Source organism: Pan paniscus, chromosome 1 (genome assembly GCF_029289425.2).
Source record: "Pan paniscus chromosome 1, NHGRI_mPanPan1-v2.0_pri, whole genome shotgun sequence".
Taxonomy (NCBI): domain Eukaryota; kingdom Metazoa; phylum Chordata; class Mammalia; order Primates; family Hominidae; genus Pan; species Pan paniscus.
Genome location: NC_073249.2, coordinates 164548988 through 164565332, shown reverse-complemented (window position 1 = coordinate 164565332; position 16345 = coordinate 164548988). Strand labels below are relative to the sequence as shown.

General features: G+C 48.4%; 1 protein-coding gene and 1 non-coding gene across 2 annotated transcripts in view; both read right to left on the bottom strand.

Annotated features, from left to right (window-relative positions):
- The window catches only part of KANK4 (KN motif and ankyrin repeat domains 4), an 88675-nt gene that overhangs the window by 55722 nt on the left and 16608 nt on the right, over positions 1-16345 (bottom strand). The window lies entirely within an intron of this gene.
- On the bottom strand, positions 11673-11776 carry LOC112438325 (U6 spliceosomal RNA). The gene has a single exon (XR_003026778.1). It is a non-coding gene; the product is annotated as a U6 spliceosomal RNA (small nuclear RNA).

Genomic DNA, 16345 nt, shown 5'->3' with positions numbered 1-16345 from the left:
GAGGGATGAGGAAAGGTCTTTACTGGCCTAACCAGAAACAGAAATTAAGAACCCGTGAGTGCATTCTCTCCCTTGGACACCCCTGCGTACTGTTACTTCTATTGTCCAAAGTCAAAGCAGAGGCCTAAAGCACTTGCCCAGGTATCGAGACCATCAGAGCCAAGATTCGAATCCATGTTTTTCTGATGCTAATATGCTGCTCTTAACCATGGTACAGCAGACTCTCTTATGAGTTAGAAAAATGTTTTTTTCAAAGAGCCTCAGTGTTGATGAGGAGGGGACTCACCCTCCCCAGAAGATTGCAGCAGAGTGGGGGCAGCTGCGGCCAAGAGAGGAACTTCAGGCCGTGGCAATACCTCTGAGCACACCACGACTGTCTCCCAGTACACTGCCTGCGTGTCCAATGGCACTGTCCAGTTTGTGCATGTGCATAGGGGAATTCAAAATCAAATACAGCAAAATACAATGGTGAGGACAGAAGAAGACAAAAAAAGGTCATAGTCACATGTGATTTCTTTCCTTGGTGGTCTAGGAATCATAACTATTATGATGTATTCTTGGAAAATAAAAAATAAATTATTTGGGGGGAAAGAGATGGGAAGTCAACATAATTCTGCCACCTGGCTACAGCAATTTTCATGATCACCTATTTTGCATATTTAACATAATTGAAGGGCAAGTTCTATAGTGGACTTGTAGCCTGGGCTCCAAGTCAAGTACTAGCTGAAACGCCAGCTTTGCCAATGACTGACTGTATAATCTTGCTCACATTACTGAACCTCCCTGTGCCTCAGTTGCTTTGCTTGTGAAATAAGACTAGCAGTATTTCCTATAAGTCACGGAGCTGTCAGAAAGATTAAATAGGATGACAATACATGCAAACCACTTAGAACAGAGTCCGGTACATAGTCCTGTTCAATGAGTAAATACATTGGTTATTTTTAATATAATAGTAGAAATTCAATTATAAATTCAATTATAAATCCAATTTTGTATTCAAAATTCTATTATATAGCCATTTTTAAAAGTATAGTTTTACCTGCTTTGTAATGATTACTATAAATGGCTATACAAACGTCCATTGACTTGCACCTTATTTTCCAAACCCCTCCCTAGAGGGGGTCATGCCACCTCCTGTTTAATTCTCCCTTCAATGCTACCACAGCAGCCAGCCTGACAGACGGTCCTCACTCAGGTCTCCAGGGAAGACCCCATTTCCAGGTGGCTGGATCTCAGCTGCATGGGCTTTGAGGTAAGACAGGCCAGGTTCAAATCCTGGCTGCATGACCCTGAGAAAATGTCCTTATTCAAGAAGAGCACAGCTCAGTACACCGTGTGAAGACCGCAGGGGATAAGGGATGCAAAGTGCTTGTGCTGGTGCCCAGGATATAATAAACACTCAATACATTTGGCTACAATTACTTTTTAAAACCCACAATGTGAAGCAAGGAAAGGGCAAGGATCATATTTGTTTTCTTTCTCACCCCATTTTTAACACTTAGCATGATGGGAATTCAATAAAAACATGTTGAATCAAATAAATAGATGGATGGATGGGTGGATGGATCAGAGACTGTCAGAGCTGGAAAGGATTTTTTTTTTTTTGAGATGGAGTCTCACTCTGTCGCCCAGGCTGGAGTGCAGTGGCGCGATCTCGGCTCACTGCAAGCTCCGCCTCCTGGGTCCACGCCATTCTCCTGCCTCAGTCTCCCAAATAGCTGGGACTACAGGCATCTGCCACCATGCCTGGCTAATTTTTTTTTTTTTTTTGTATTTTTAGTAGAGACAGGGTTTCACCGCGTTAGCCAGAATGGTCTCGATCTCTTGACTTCATGATCCGCCTGCCTCGGCCTCCTAGAGTGCTGGGATTACAGGCAGGAGCCACCACACCTGGCCATTCCAATCTCTCTGTGGTCTCACCAACACCTGGTTTATGTTTGTTTGCTTTAAATTATAGCCATCCTAGTAGGTGTAGTAGGTATGAATTGGTATCTCACTGTGGTTTTGATTTGCATTTCCCCAATGACTAATTGTGTTAACTATCTTTTTCACGTGCTTATTGGCTTTTGTATATCATCTTTGGAGAAATGTCCATTCAAGTTCTTTACCCATTTTTGAATTGGCTTGTTTGTTTGTTGTTGCTGTGTTGTACAAGTTCTTCACATATTCAGGATATTAACCTCTTATCAGATACATGATTTGCAAAAAGTTTCTTCTTGATATATTTTGCAATAACCTTGTATATGGTATAAGATAAGCTTCCAGCTTCATTTTTTTGTATAATTTAACTAATTAATTAATTTTTTTAGACAGGGTCTCACTCTGTTGCCCAGGCTGGAGTGCAGTGGCACAATCATAGCTCACCACAGGCTCAAACGCCTGGGCTCTGCAATCCTCTCACCTCAGCCTTCTGAGTAGCTGGCACTACAGGTGCATACCACCAGGTCCACCTAATTTTTTTTTTGGTTATTGAGACAGAGTCTCTCCCTGTCACCTAGGCTGGAGTGCAATGACGTGATCTCAGCTCAATGCAACCTCCACCTCCCGGGATCAAGTGATTCTCCTGCCTTAGCCTCCCAAGTAGCTGGGATTACAGGTGTGCACCACCACGCCTGGCTAATCTTGTATTTTTAGTAGAGATGGGGTTTCACTGTGTTGGTCAGGCTGGTCTGGAACCCCTGACCTCAAGTGATCCACCCACCTTGGCCTCCCAAAGTGCTGGAATTATAGGTGTGAGCTACCATACTCAGACAACTGTATTTTTTTGCATGGGAATATTCAGTTTTCCCAGCACCATTTGTTGAAAAGATCACCCTCTATTTCCAGAACATTTCACCACCCCAAAAAGAAATGCCCTACTCGTTAGCAGTTATTCCCTATTCCCTCCACTCCACTCCCCATTCCTCCCAGCCCCAGGAAACCATGAATTTACTTTCTGTCTGTATAGATTTGCCGATTGAGGACACTGCCTACAAATGGAATCATACAACACTGTGATCTTTTGTGACTAGCTTCTTTCACTTAACATGATGTTTTCAAGGTTCACAAGAGCTAAAAAGGATTTTTTCAGGTCACCTAATCTAACCCTGTTTTCAATGTCACACAGTACCTTGGTAATAGAGTCCATACAAGGGCCCGTTCTGTGTTTTCTTCCTTAATAACCATGACCCTAGAAACACGTGAACACGCAGGAGGTATGGCAAGTTCTCAATGAGAACTGCACTCTAAGCCTCTCCTTCAAGGTTTTATGTCTGCCCTTACATGGTGCCACTTGACTAGACCAGTATTTCCCCATATTACCTATTGTTCAAATCCTACCCATTCCTCTCACCAGACCCCACCTCCCCCAGGAAGCCATCTGGAGAGCCTATTTGGGTAGAATTCTCTAATTTCTGAAATCCTATAGTAAATAACTACTCTTTAATCGGTGTGAGGCCACATGGGATTAGGAATCCAATTTGTAACTATAAAAGCCTTCCTCCAATTGAGAATGACAAATCTCTACTTTAATGGGAGGTGAACCCTGAAAGGCTTCAGAAATCTCAGTTTGATATATCTGGACATGTTTTGGATCACCTGTTCTACACAAGGAAGTCAGCTGATCACTGATTTGTCAGCCTGCTGGACAGGGTAGTGGCAAAAGTCAGCTTTGGAATCCAACAGACACGGGTTCAAATGCTGCTTTTCCTATATATTGAGACCTTGGGCAAGTTAACTAACTCTTCTCATGGTCCCTGTCTAGTCCTGCCATCCACCTTTGTCACTGGATAATTGCCTAATGCTTCTTGCTGGACTGAAAGCTCCCTGACAGCAAGAATCAAGCCTTCTTCTTCTGGGTCTTTCACAGTTCCCAGAGATCTCTTAATAGGGCCCTAGAAATGCCCCTGCCATTAAGTGTCTCAATCTTTGTGTGTGTGTGTGTGTGTGTGTGTGTGTGAGACAGAGTGTCATTCTGTTGCCCAGGCTGGAGTACAATGGCACAATCTCGGCTCACTGCAATCTCTGCCTCCCAAGTTCAAGTGATTCTCCTGCCTCAGCCTCCTGAGTAGCTGGGATTACAGGCATGCACCACCACACCCTGCTAATTTTTTTTTTTTTTGTATTTTTAGTAGAGATGGGGTTTTGGCATGTTGGCCAGGCTGGTCTCGAACTCCTGATCTCAGATGATCTACCGGCCTCGGCTTCCCAAAGTGCTGGGATTACAGGTGTGAGCCACCATGCCCGGCCTCAATTCTTTAAATCTATAATTCCCAAAGCAGAGTCCCTGGCCCAGTGATAGAAACTAAGGGTTTCTAAAAGAATAAAAAATGCATCTCAAATATGTGTATTCTCTTCAATTCTTACAAGCAAGTGTATTACATGGGAATTCATTTTTATAAGGAACTAGGAACATAATATGTGAGTTATTGAGGGTTAATAAGCCTTGGCATTAATAAACAAAAATTAGTGTGTTAGAAGAGTTTACTGAGAATATTCATTTTCTATTCTGTAAAGAAGGGTGACCACCATCCATCACTAAACAATACAGAGAAACTCCTGTGTATGCACCCAGCCTAAGAGGTGGAATTCCAATTCTCAGGAAGGGCGTTTTGTTATTAGTGCAGAAGACATTTGTTGTGTGCTTTTCTTCAGCTACCCAGCACTTTTGTGAACACCCTTCCTATACTTGGTTATTTCCTTCTCAGAAGACCCACTTCCCCAAGATTGAAACTGGAATTTACAGCAAGTGACTATGGGGAGACGGTGGCGTGATGTTCAGCTACTTCATATCCCTTAATAAATTCCTCTTCTATTATAAATAGATAGGCCTGCTAGAGCAGGTTCTGGTGTTTGCAACCATGACCCTTAATGGCTACAACTCAGCATCGGCAATCTCTTGGTTTTAAACTGCTTCTACTCTATTAATTTACATTAATTATAAAATTACTTTTAGGAGTTTCTGTTGATTGTTGTCCTGAGTATTTGCTGCATTACTTTGATTAGTTTTCTCTTCTCCTTTAATCCTTTGTTACTACCAAATTCTTTCCCACTGCAAAGTAGGAGTGAGTGGACTCAGTGGGCCACAAAGTCTTTTGCTCCCCTGAACTGGGCTACAGTCCAGAGGGCTTGGAAACCACAACTTGGAGTAAATGTTTCCTAGGAATTCAGCTCCACTTCCTCCCTCCTGGGTCACTTCAGCGAAAGCCTCTCAAGGGTAGGCACAAATACTCCACAGGGGGGCACCCCTGCACCCACCCTCTTCGGGCAGCTCCCATCCAAGCAGCATCATCCCTGGTCCAGAATTCAGCAGATGCCTCTGCAGGCATCAGCTGGGTGCCACAGCTCGAGTTGCAGGTGCAGACAGTTTAGAGCTTGCGTGGGCTGTTGCATCTGCCTTCTGGGTTGGGAGGAAGGTTTTTGTTGGCTCAAATATGCACAGCCTGCACATTCAGGAAAATCAGTTTAAACCAAACTGAGGCTAAGTGATCCCCAGACACCTGGGTGGAGAAAGCGATGTTTCCAGATTTTTCAGGCGGGAAAGCTCTTATTATTTCACAATGCCCCACCTAGCCCTCTGGCAAGTTCTGTCTGACAAGAAGCGGACATGTGTGATGTGGGTCCAACAAAGATGGTGACCACCCAGCCTCGGCAGCATGCCAGCCAGAGGAAGGGCAGGTATCATCAGAGATGAATCAAAGAGACTTGAGGAGAGATGAAGTGCACTAGGAACTTCTCTGAACTTCAACTTTCCCTTGAAAGAGATGGGATTCCTTCAGTGTACCATCCGGTAATACAAAGGAAGGTTATATATTGTTGTGGCCTGGGTTTTGTTTTGCTTTAATGTGGGCAAAGTTACTAAGAAAAGGCATTGCCAAAATTGACAATATCACCCAGGTTTATATCACCCCACGGAGCAGCTCAAAGGTGTCACAGAATGGTGGGGCATTTGGAGCATAGCATAGGCAGACTTTTATTAGTGACTCCACTCACATCTTTTCTTTTTTTTTTGACATGGAATTTTGCTCTGTCGCCCAGGCGGGAGTGCAGTGGCGCCATTTTGGCTCACTGCAACCTTCACCTCCCGGGTTCAAGCGATTCTCCTGCCTCAGCCTCCAAGTAGCTACAGGGACTATAGGCGCCCGCCACAAAGCCTGGCTAATTTTTTTGTATTTTTAGTAGAGACAGGGTTTCGCCATGTTGCCCAGGCTGGTCTCAGGCAATCCACCCGCCTTGGCCTCCCACAGTGCTGGGATTACAGGAGTGAGCCAGTGCACCTGGCCTTGCTCACATCTTTTCTTCCAGCCAGGTTATGGGCTCTTTCAAATCAAGGTTCCCCTTTTGTGCTCCTGGGTATCCTTTATGTTCAATCAGTCCACTGATTATCTACTGTTGGGAGGAGAGAAATATAAAACAGGGTCTTGGACAACATTTGCACCCATAAAGGGGCAACTGAGGCTCAATGACCTGCCCACCTCATACAGCAGGGCCAAGGTCACAGTCTGCTTTTGAGACTCCTAACCCAGTGCTTTCCTTTACAAATCTCATGTACTGGTCCTCAGTGTGATATTGGAGGACATGGAATTGATGGTTTCTTTAAAAAGAATGTGGCCCCTCTCCCTCTCCCTCTCCCTCTCCCTCTCCCTCTCCCTCTCCCCTCTTTCCACGGTCTCCCTCTGATGCCGAGCCGAGGCTGGACGGTGCTGCTGCCATCTCGGCTCACTGCAACCTCCCTGCCTGATTCTCCTGCCTCAGCCTGCCGAGTGCCTGCAATTGCAGGCACGCGCCGCCACGCCTGACTGGTTTTCGTATTTTTTTGGTGGAGACGGGGTTTCGATGTGTCAGCCGGGCTGGTCTCCAGCTCCTAACCGCGAGTGATCTGCCAGCCTCAGCCTCCCGAGGTGCCGGGATTGCAGACGGAGTCTCGTTAACTCAGTGCTCAATGGCGCCCAGGCTGGAGTGCAGTGGCGTGAACTCGGCTCCCTACAACCACCTCCCAGCCGCCTGCCTTGGCCTCCCTAAGTGCCGAGATTGCAGCCTCTGCCTGGCAGCCACCCCGTCTGGGAAGTGAGGAGCGTCTCCGCCTGACCGCCCATCGTCTGGGATGTGAGGAGCCCCTCTGCCTGGCTGCCCAGTCTGGAAAGTGAGGAGCGTCTCTGCCCGGCCGCCATCCCATCTAGGAAGTGAGGAGCGCCTCTTCCCGGCCGCCATCACATCTGGGAAGTGAGGAGCGTCTCTGCCCGGCCGCCCATCATCTGAGATGTGGGGAGCACCTCTGCCCTGCCGCCCCGTCCGGGATGTGAGGAGCGTCTCTGCCTGGCCGCCTCGTCTGAGAAGTGAGGAGACCCTCTGCCTGGCAACCGCCCCGTCTGAGAAGTGAGGAGCCCCTCCGCCCGGCAGCCACCCCGTCTGAGAAGTGAGGAGCGTCCTCCCTCCTCATCCGGGAGGGAGGTGGGGGGGTCAGCCCCCCGCCCGGCCAGCCGCCCTGTCCGGGAGGTGAGGGGCGCCTCTGCCCGGCCGCCCCTACCGAGAAGTGAGGAGCCCCTCTGCCCGGCCAGCCGCCCCGTCCGGGAGGGAGGTGGGGGGGTCAGCCCCCCGCCTGGCCAGCCGCCCCGTCCGGGAGGTGAGGGGTGCCTCTGCCCGGCCGCCCCTACTGGGAAGTGAGGAGCCCCTCTGCCCGGCCAGCCGCCCCGTCTGGGAGGGAGGTGGGGGGGTCAGCCCCCCGCCCGGCCAGCCGCCCCGTCCGGGAGGGAGGTGGGGGGTCAGCCCCCCGCCCGGCCAGCCGCCCCGTCCGGGAGGGAGGTGGGGGGATCAGCCCCCCGCCTGGCCAGCCGCCCCGTCCAGGAGGGAGGTGGGGGGATCAGCCCCCCGCCCGGCCAGCCACCCTGTCCGGGAGGTGGGGGGCGCCTCTGCCCAGCCGCCCCTACTGGGAAGTGAGGAGCCCCTCTGCCCGGCCAGCCGCTCTGTCTGGGAGGGAGGTGGGGGGGTCAGCTCCCTGCCCGGCCAGCCGCCCCGTCCGGGAGGGAGGTGGGGGGATCAGCCCCCCGCCTGGCCAGCCACCCCGTCCGGGAGGTGAGGGGCGCCTCTGCCCGGCCGCCCCTACTGGGAAGTGAGGAGCCCCTCTGCCCGACCAGCCGCCCCATCCGGGAGGGAGGTGGGGGGGTCAGTCCCCCACCCGGCCAGCCGCCCCATCCGGGAGGGAGGTGGGGGGGTCAGCCCCCCACCCGGCCAGCCGCCCCGTCCGGGAGGGAGGTGGGGGGGTCAGCCCCCCGCCCGGCCAGCCGCCCCGTCCGGGAGGGAGGTGGGGGGGTCAGCCCCCCGCCCGGCCAGCCGCCCCATCCAGGAGGGAGGTGGGGGGGGTCAGCCCCCCACCTGGCCAGCTGCCCCGTCCGGGAGGGAGGTGGGGGGATCAGCCCCCCGCCCGGCCAGCCGCCCTGTCCGGGAGGTGAGGGGCGCCTCTGCCTGGCTGCCCCTACCGGGAAGTGAGGAGCCCCTCTGCCCGGCCAGCCGCCCCATCCGGAAGGGAGGTGGGGGGGTCAGCCCCCCGCCGGGCCAGCCACCCCGTCGGGGAAGTGAGGGGCGCCTCTGCCCGGCTGCCCCTACTGGGAAGTGAGGAGCTCCTCTGCCCGGCCAGCCGCCCCGTCCGGGAGGGAGGTGGGGGGGTCAGCCCCCCGCCCGGCCAGCCGCCCCGTCCGGGAGGTGAGGGGCGCTTCTGCCCGGCCGCCCCTACTGGGAAGTGAGGAGCTCCTCTGCCCGGCCACCACCCCATCTGGGAGGTGTACTCAACAGCTCATTGACAACGGGCCATGAAGACAATGGCGGTTTTGTGGAATAGAAAGGGGGGAAAAGTGGGGAAAAGATTGAGAAATCGGATGGTTGCCGTGTCTGTGTAGAAAGAGGTAGACATGGGAGACTTTTCATTTTGTTCTGTACTAAGAAAAATTCTTCTGCCTTGGGATCCTGTTGATCTGTGACCTTACCCCCAACCCTGTGCTCTCTGAAACATGTGCTGTATCCACTCAGGGTTGAATGGATTAAGGGCGGTGCAAGATGTGCTTTGTTAAACAGATGCTTGAAGGCAGCATGTTCGTTAAGTCATCACCACTCCCTAATCTCAAGTACCCAGGGACACAAACACTGCGGAAGGCCGCAGGGCCCTCTGCCTAGGAAAACCAGAGAACTTTGTTCACTTGTTTATCTGCTGACCTTCCCTCCACTATTGTCCTGTGACCCTGCCAAATCCCCCTCTGCGAGAAACACCCAAGAATGATCAATAAAAAAAAAAAAAAAAAAAAAAAAAAATTAAAAAAAAAAAAAAAAAAAAGAATGTGGCCACCGTCCCCAGTTTAAATGTGGAATAATGGAGTTTTTATTGTGGTAAAGTGTGCCAGAGAACTGCTCATACTTCTGTTGGTGATCTTTGCTTGCAGCCTCTGGCTGCAGGGAAAGTATAACGCATAACAATAAAAATAGTTGCCAACATCAATTAAGTATTGACTCTGTCCTGGGTAAGTCCTTTACCCATCCTTACTCAGTGCCTAGGACAACCTGGGCACGACTCCTCTGTAAACCAGATAAAGATGCTGCCTCATGGCCCAGCCTCAGTTCAGGGCTGTGTTCAAAGAATCAGCAGTTAAGTAGAAAAAAGTTAATTGGAAGCAATCCAAACCTTCACTGCGGTCTCTAGAGAAAATACCAAACGGGAAGTGCATTCTTAGCACGAAGCAAAAGTCTTAAATTTTTTCTTTCCCATCTCTGCTGTTCTAGGTGTCTATTTCCAGCAGAGCGACTGCCCCAGCAGCAGTGTGTGCCGTTCCCCAACATCCTTATGTGAATCCTCCCACCTGGTTCTTCACTCCCTCACCTCCCCCGCCTCTGGCATCTACTCATCCCTCCACTGCCAGCCTCTCTCTGGCCCCTTCATTGGGAATTCCAATATTGGCTCCATTTGTCCATGGCTTTTTCATCACTGAATGACCTCAATCTGCATAATAATGGAGGGAGAACAGCCAAGAAAGCTCTGCCAGAAGTGTCCTTTGTAGGAAATTACTTAGAAGGCTCCAAAAGCACAGAAATTATTTTTGGTGGTTTTTTTGGTTTTTGTTTTTGTTTTTTTGAGACAGGGTCTCGCTCTGACACCCAGTCTGGAGTGCAGTGGCATAATCACAGGTCACCGCAGCCTCAATCTCCTGGGCTCAGGTGATCCTTCTGCCTCAGTCTCCTGAGTAGCTGGGACTACAGGTGCACACCACCACGCCCAGCTAATTTTTGAAACAGTGTTTTGGCATGTTGTCCAGGCTGGTCTTGAACTACTGGGCTCAAGTGATCTACCTGCCTTGGCCTCCCAAAGTGTTAGGATTATAGGCGTGAGCCACCACATCTGGCTGCAAAGATGTTTTTAATACTCATATGTTGATGGCTTTATTCCCTGTACACTCATTTTATAGATTAGAAAACTAGGGCTTAATAATACTAGTACTAGGCCAGGCTCAGTGGCTCATGCCTGTAATCCCAGCACTTTGGGAGGCCGAGGCAGGTGGATCACCTGAGTTCAGGAGTTTGAGACCAGCCTGGCCAACATGGTGAAACCGCGTCTCTACTAAAAATACAAAAATTAGCCGGGTGTGGTGATGCACACCGATAGTCCCAGCTACTCAGGGGGTTGAGGCAGGAGAATAGCTTGAACCCGGGAGACGGAGGTTACAGTGAGCCAAGGTTGCACCAAGCTGAGATTGCACCACTGCACTCTAGCCTAGGTGACAGAGTGAGACTCCGTGTCAAAAAATAAATAAGTAAATAAAAAGTACTAGTAAATACTTACACTGTTATAATAATAATTATTATTATTGCTAGCTAGATACTGTTGTCCTATATTGTACAAATGCTAACTTATTTAATTTCAGGATGACCATATTAGGTAGGTGCTATTATATCCTTTTCACAGATCACAGGTTCAGGGGCACAAATCTAGTAAGTGGCAGGACTGGAATTCAAATTGAGGTTTGTCTGACTCCAGAGACCGAGCTCTTAACGACAGTGTTCTTTGCCTTTTGGGTCCTATTTCTGTAGCCATCTATGAAGCAAGTAGCTTTCGGAAGTCTAAATAGAAACAGAAAGAACCAGATAGAAGGATTTAGCAAAGGAACGAATCTAGCATTAAATTCCACCACCAGCCATGCTATTAAACATCAGGCGATTATTAAAATATAAACATGGTTGGGGACACGCTGGGTCTCTAAATAAGACCAATTTACTTGTGAAGGAATAGCTAAAAAATTCAGTGACTTTCTAATCCACTGCAAATTATTTAATCAATAAAACACAATTACTTTTCAAGTAATCTTTGAAAGTTCCAAGGAGTCTTGAGGTGTTTAATTGCTATTTAACCAGATAGCAGCAGTTGAGTTACACAGATATCCATTTCATATAAAATGCTCTTTGCAGATGGAACACTCTGTCAAATTTTCCATTAGAAAGACATATTTTCAGGGCAGATACAAGGGTTTTAGGTTACAGATTAATTTCGTTTCTCTGTTGTTCTCTAGGCAGGGCAGGAGGAGGGTGGAATGGCTGATGCAGGCATCCACAGCTCCTGCCTTGTTAACTTGGGAGCACGATGGTCCTCCCTGTCAATAATAAGCAATGGATACAAAATCAGAATCACAGGGATAGGAATCTGTGGGGCCTTTTCTTTTTTACATATGAAATGCTTCATGAATTTTCGTGTCATTCCTTGTGCAGAGGCCATGCTGATTGTCTCTGTATCATTCCAATTTTGGTATGTTTGCTGCTGAAGTAAACACAGGAATCCGTGTTCTAACCAGCCAGCCCTCCAGGTAATTTTTATGCACACGATAGTTTGAGAAGTACTGTTCTAACCTACTGTTAAAAATCTTTGGTAAACTGTAGTTCAGTGTTTCTCAAACTGTAGTATGCCTATAAACCTGAAGATCTTGTTAACATGCAGATGCTGATTTGGTGGGTCTGGAGTGGGGCCTCATAGTTGGCATTTCCAACAAGCTCTCAAGAGATGCTGATCTGCTGGTCCCAGCACCAAGTAGCAAAATGTGTGGTCAGGGTATTTGTCTGGTTGGGGAGGAATGGGAAGGAGCTCAACAGCCCTAATCATGATTCCTAGCACCAGCACTTGAAACCGTGTGACCTTGGGTAAGTCACTCTAGCCCTTGAAGCCAGCTTCCTCAGCTATAAAATGGTAAAAAGTAACACTCTCCACTGTATAAGGCTGTTCTGATGGCTACATGCCTATACTTTACACAGTACTTGGCATGTAGAAGACACCGAAATACAAGCTGTGGTTGCTGTTGTTTTTGAGGGAAGGAAGAAACTGGTAAGTGCCCAATAAAGGTCAGTTGTTTTGTTATTATTTATTGAAAGTTGTTGTGTGGTATATTAGGCACTGTGCCAAGTATTACACTATTATTATTTACTCTTCTCAAAGACTCTATGTCTCTATGTATTATTTTTTTTTTCTGTTTAACAGAATAGGAAGCCTAAGCTCAGAGAGGCTTAGTAACTTGGTCATAGTCACAAAGATAGTAAAAGGCAGAGCTAGGGATGAATTTAGGTGTTCCTGCCCAAGATTTTTTTTTTTTAAGACAGTGTTTTGCTCTGTTGCCCAGGCCGGAGTGCTGGATTACAGTGGTTAAAATCACAGCTCAATCTAGCCTCGACCTCCTAAGTTCAAGTGATCCTCCTGCCTCAGCCTCCAGAGTAGCTGGGGCCACAGGTGCATGCCATGATGCCTGGCTAATTTTTAAAAATTTTTTTGTAAAGACAGGCTCTCATTATGTTCCCCAGGCTGGTCTCAAAGTCCTGGCTCAAGTGATTCTCCCGCCACAGCCTCCTAAAGTGTTCAGATTACAGGCATGAGTGACACACCCAGACAACTGCCCAAGCTCTTAATGGCCCAGACTGAAGCCTGGTTCTGTCTGTGCCCACCTGAGTCTAGGAAAGGTGGTGAGCTGGTACCTGATGACCCCACAACATGGCACAGTACAGGACCAGGGGTGCAGAGGTAGAGAATGGGCAGCAGCAGACAGAAGCCTCAAGGAAGGATTGCCAAGGAGCAGAGAAAAATCAGGCACAAGAGAAGGGGCGGGACCAGGCTCCAAAAGGATTTAGACACCCAGCAAGCAATCAGGAATAGAGCCTACAGTGATGAGGACCGTGTCTTCTTTACTTCTGTTTCCCAAGTGCTTAGTACAATGCTGACCATAGTGCTGCCTCATAAAGATGTAGCAGCTGAATTAATGGATTATTTAAATAATGGATTAATTCATATTTTGAGGGTAGCAAATGATTTGAAATTTGTAGGCAGGATGTTTTGGAGTGGGAGAGAGATGTTCACCTCTGGACTTTTCTTTTTTAAAAGAGTGAGCCGTTCAAAATAGAAGAACAACTGGAATATTTCCCTTGGAGTGCTGCCAGTGCACACAATGCCTCCTTTTCTTCCCAGGTCAGAAGGCGTTTTGGGCCCAGCCCCTCGGCATGTGTGTGCAGCCTGCAGCCTGTCCGACATACTTACCCGCTTGTGCTCTGGAACACAAAGGCCTCCCACCTGCCAAGCCCAACACAAATGCCTCCTTCACCACAGTCCTCTGGTGTATGTGGGTTCAGCTGCTGCTGCTGCTGAAAGTCCCCCTCCAGGGCAAAAGTGAGGCTCCGGTGGCTCCAGTCTCTCCACGACTGCTCAGAGAAAGAGACCACAATGCTTTCTCAACCATTGAGTCCCCTTCACTGGCCACAAGGCATGAAGTTCAATAGCTCAGTAACTTGAGGAAAGAAGAAAAGAGACCCTTTTCTGTTCAAAGACCAGCCTCGACAGATTGTGTGCAATCATCCATTTATCAGAAATTCTTCTTCAGGCACTGGGCTAGGTTCTGTGGACTCATGGATGAAAAAGACAGGGTTCTTTTCTTTAAGGAACTCACCGTCCAAAATGGGAGGCAGAGACCTAAACAAGGACCTATGTGGTGTTAGAGAGGTGTGGCTGGAGCATCTCAGAGGATCAGAAAAACATCACAGATCTGGTATTTTTGAGCTGGGCGTTGAAGGATGAGTAAAAGTTCAGCAGGCAGATGGGAGAAGCAGCTCTCTAGCTAGAGATGAAAACATGTATGGTGGGCTTGAAGAATGACCAGCAATCCTGGCCTAGAGTACAGGGTCGGGGAAGTGGATGGCGGAAGACAGAGGTTGGAAGTCAGCTCATTTTATTTTCTAGAATAGGAAACCATCAAAAGTTCTTAAGCAGGGAGGAACAAGACGAAAGCTGGGTTTTAAATACAACTCTGACTGCAATGAGGGGCGTATGTCCCCAGATTCTGGACTATTAGTAGACATTCAATAAATATTTACAGAATGAACAACTGATTTCAAGAGGGAAATAGCAATTCTCGCAAGCAGTCTGGCCAGACTTAATACCTTTCCCTAAATGCTCCTTTTATTTATTTTTTTTCTTATAAGAGAACAGAAGCTTTTCTTCTCCTGTACTGAACCATTACAAATGTATATAATCTGAAATTGCAGGCATAATTACATAACGTCTTACATGGTTGGCAGTTTCATGAGTGCTGGCTTTGTCTTCCTGACTGAGTTTCGGCTCCGTGACAGCTCAATGCCTTTTGTGTTCTCTCAGCATTGCCCAAAAGCATCTATCATGTGCTGGGAACACAGTAGGCTCCAGGTAAGCAGAACATGAAACAGACTTACGGAGCACAAGAGCTGGACAGGCTCCTGCAATTACCGAGTTCAACTCTCTCATTTCACAGATGGGGAGACTGGGAGAAAGAGAAACATATGCACTATGTGGAAATGTGTGCACGCTCCTACTACTGCGTTCTTGCATTGCACAGCAGGGACCTGGGCTCAGTTAAGATTTTCAGGTACTAACACCAAAGGTCCAGACATAGACTGAAATTAACCAGTGATGAACCTGGCCAACAGCAAGGTGAACAGAACACCGACACACAAACAACACAGGCACAGAAGAATGTCTGACATACATGAGTGGTATTCAGCACCCACTGCTTATTAAATTATGAAAACAGTGTAGCCTGGACTAGACCGGACAGAGGCAAGAAAGCACAAAGATTAAGGGTGTGGGCTTTGGAGTGTGTGGATCTGGGTCTGAATCCCAGCTCTGCCACTTACCAGTGTGTGTTTAGGTTCCCTAACTGCGCCCACTGCCTCTACTGCCAGCCCAGTGTCCAAATAGCTAACACGAGAAAAAAAAACAATTTCCTCCTTATAGGATTACACAGATGAATTGGGATGAGGTATGTAAAATGCTTATCACAGTGCCTGCAGTGGGGATTGAAAGGTGACCAACCAGAGAGAAAGCAAGGAAGAAAGCACTTGGCACCTAACAGCTGGGACAAGGGAGAAACCTGAAGCTTAGAGATGTAGATTCAAGAGCCATCCATTTCCGTGTGATCACCACGTGGTTGGGGGTGGGGGGTGGTGAGAAGCAAGAGCAAGCAGAGGAGTCTGAGGAGCACCCCTGAAGACAGTCATGCATGGGGAACAGGTAAGAAGGAAGAGCCAGGATGGGGTACAGCTCAGAAACACAAAGGGGGTCAGTTTTGAGAATACTGTTCTATGGTGTCAGATGCTACGGAACTTGAAGACCATGTGAGGCTCGGGCTTAGTTTCAAAAGAGCAGAAGGCAGACGTCAAGGGTTGACAAGATGGTTGAAGCAGCAGATGGGCTACGCTTTGGCTGTTTTCCAGTGCAATTCAGGAGAGAAAGGGACAGTAGCTCCAGGGAGGGACAAGGTGAGCTCTGGGAAAGGCGAGCATGTTTGCAGGTCTGAAGGAAGAAGCCGAGGGAGAAGGATGGACTTCTAGATGCAAGAAAGAGGAGCTGGCATAGGAGTCGACATTTACTCCAGGCACTGTGCTAAATAAAAGATGCAACACATGTTGAATTTACTCATTACCACTACCTTAGGAGCTAGATGCTTTTATTATTTTATTTCATATTTTACAATGAGAAGACTAGGCAAAGAGAGGGTGCCTATAGACTGAATGAGCCCCCTCTAAAATTCGTATGTTGAAATCCTAACCCCCAATGTGATGGTATTAGGAGATAGGGATTTGGGCAGATAGAGCAGATGAATGGGGTTAATGTCCTCATAAAAAAGTCCCCAGAGTGCTCCCTGGCCTCTTCCACCAACTGAGGACTCAGAAGAAGACAACTGTCTATGAACCAGGCAGAGGGTTGTCCCCCAGACGTGGAATCTGCCAGCGCTTTGACCCAGGACTTCCAGCCTCCAGAACTGTGGCAAATAAAATTTATTAAAATTTATAAGCCACCCCGTCTATGGTAGTTTGTAATAGCAGCCCAAAT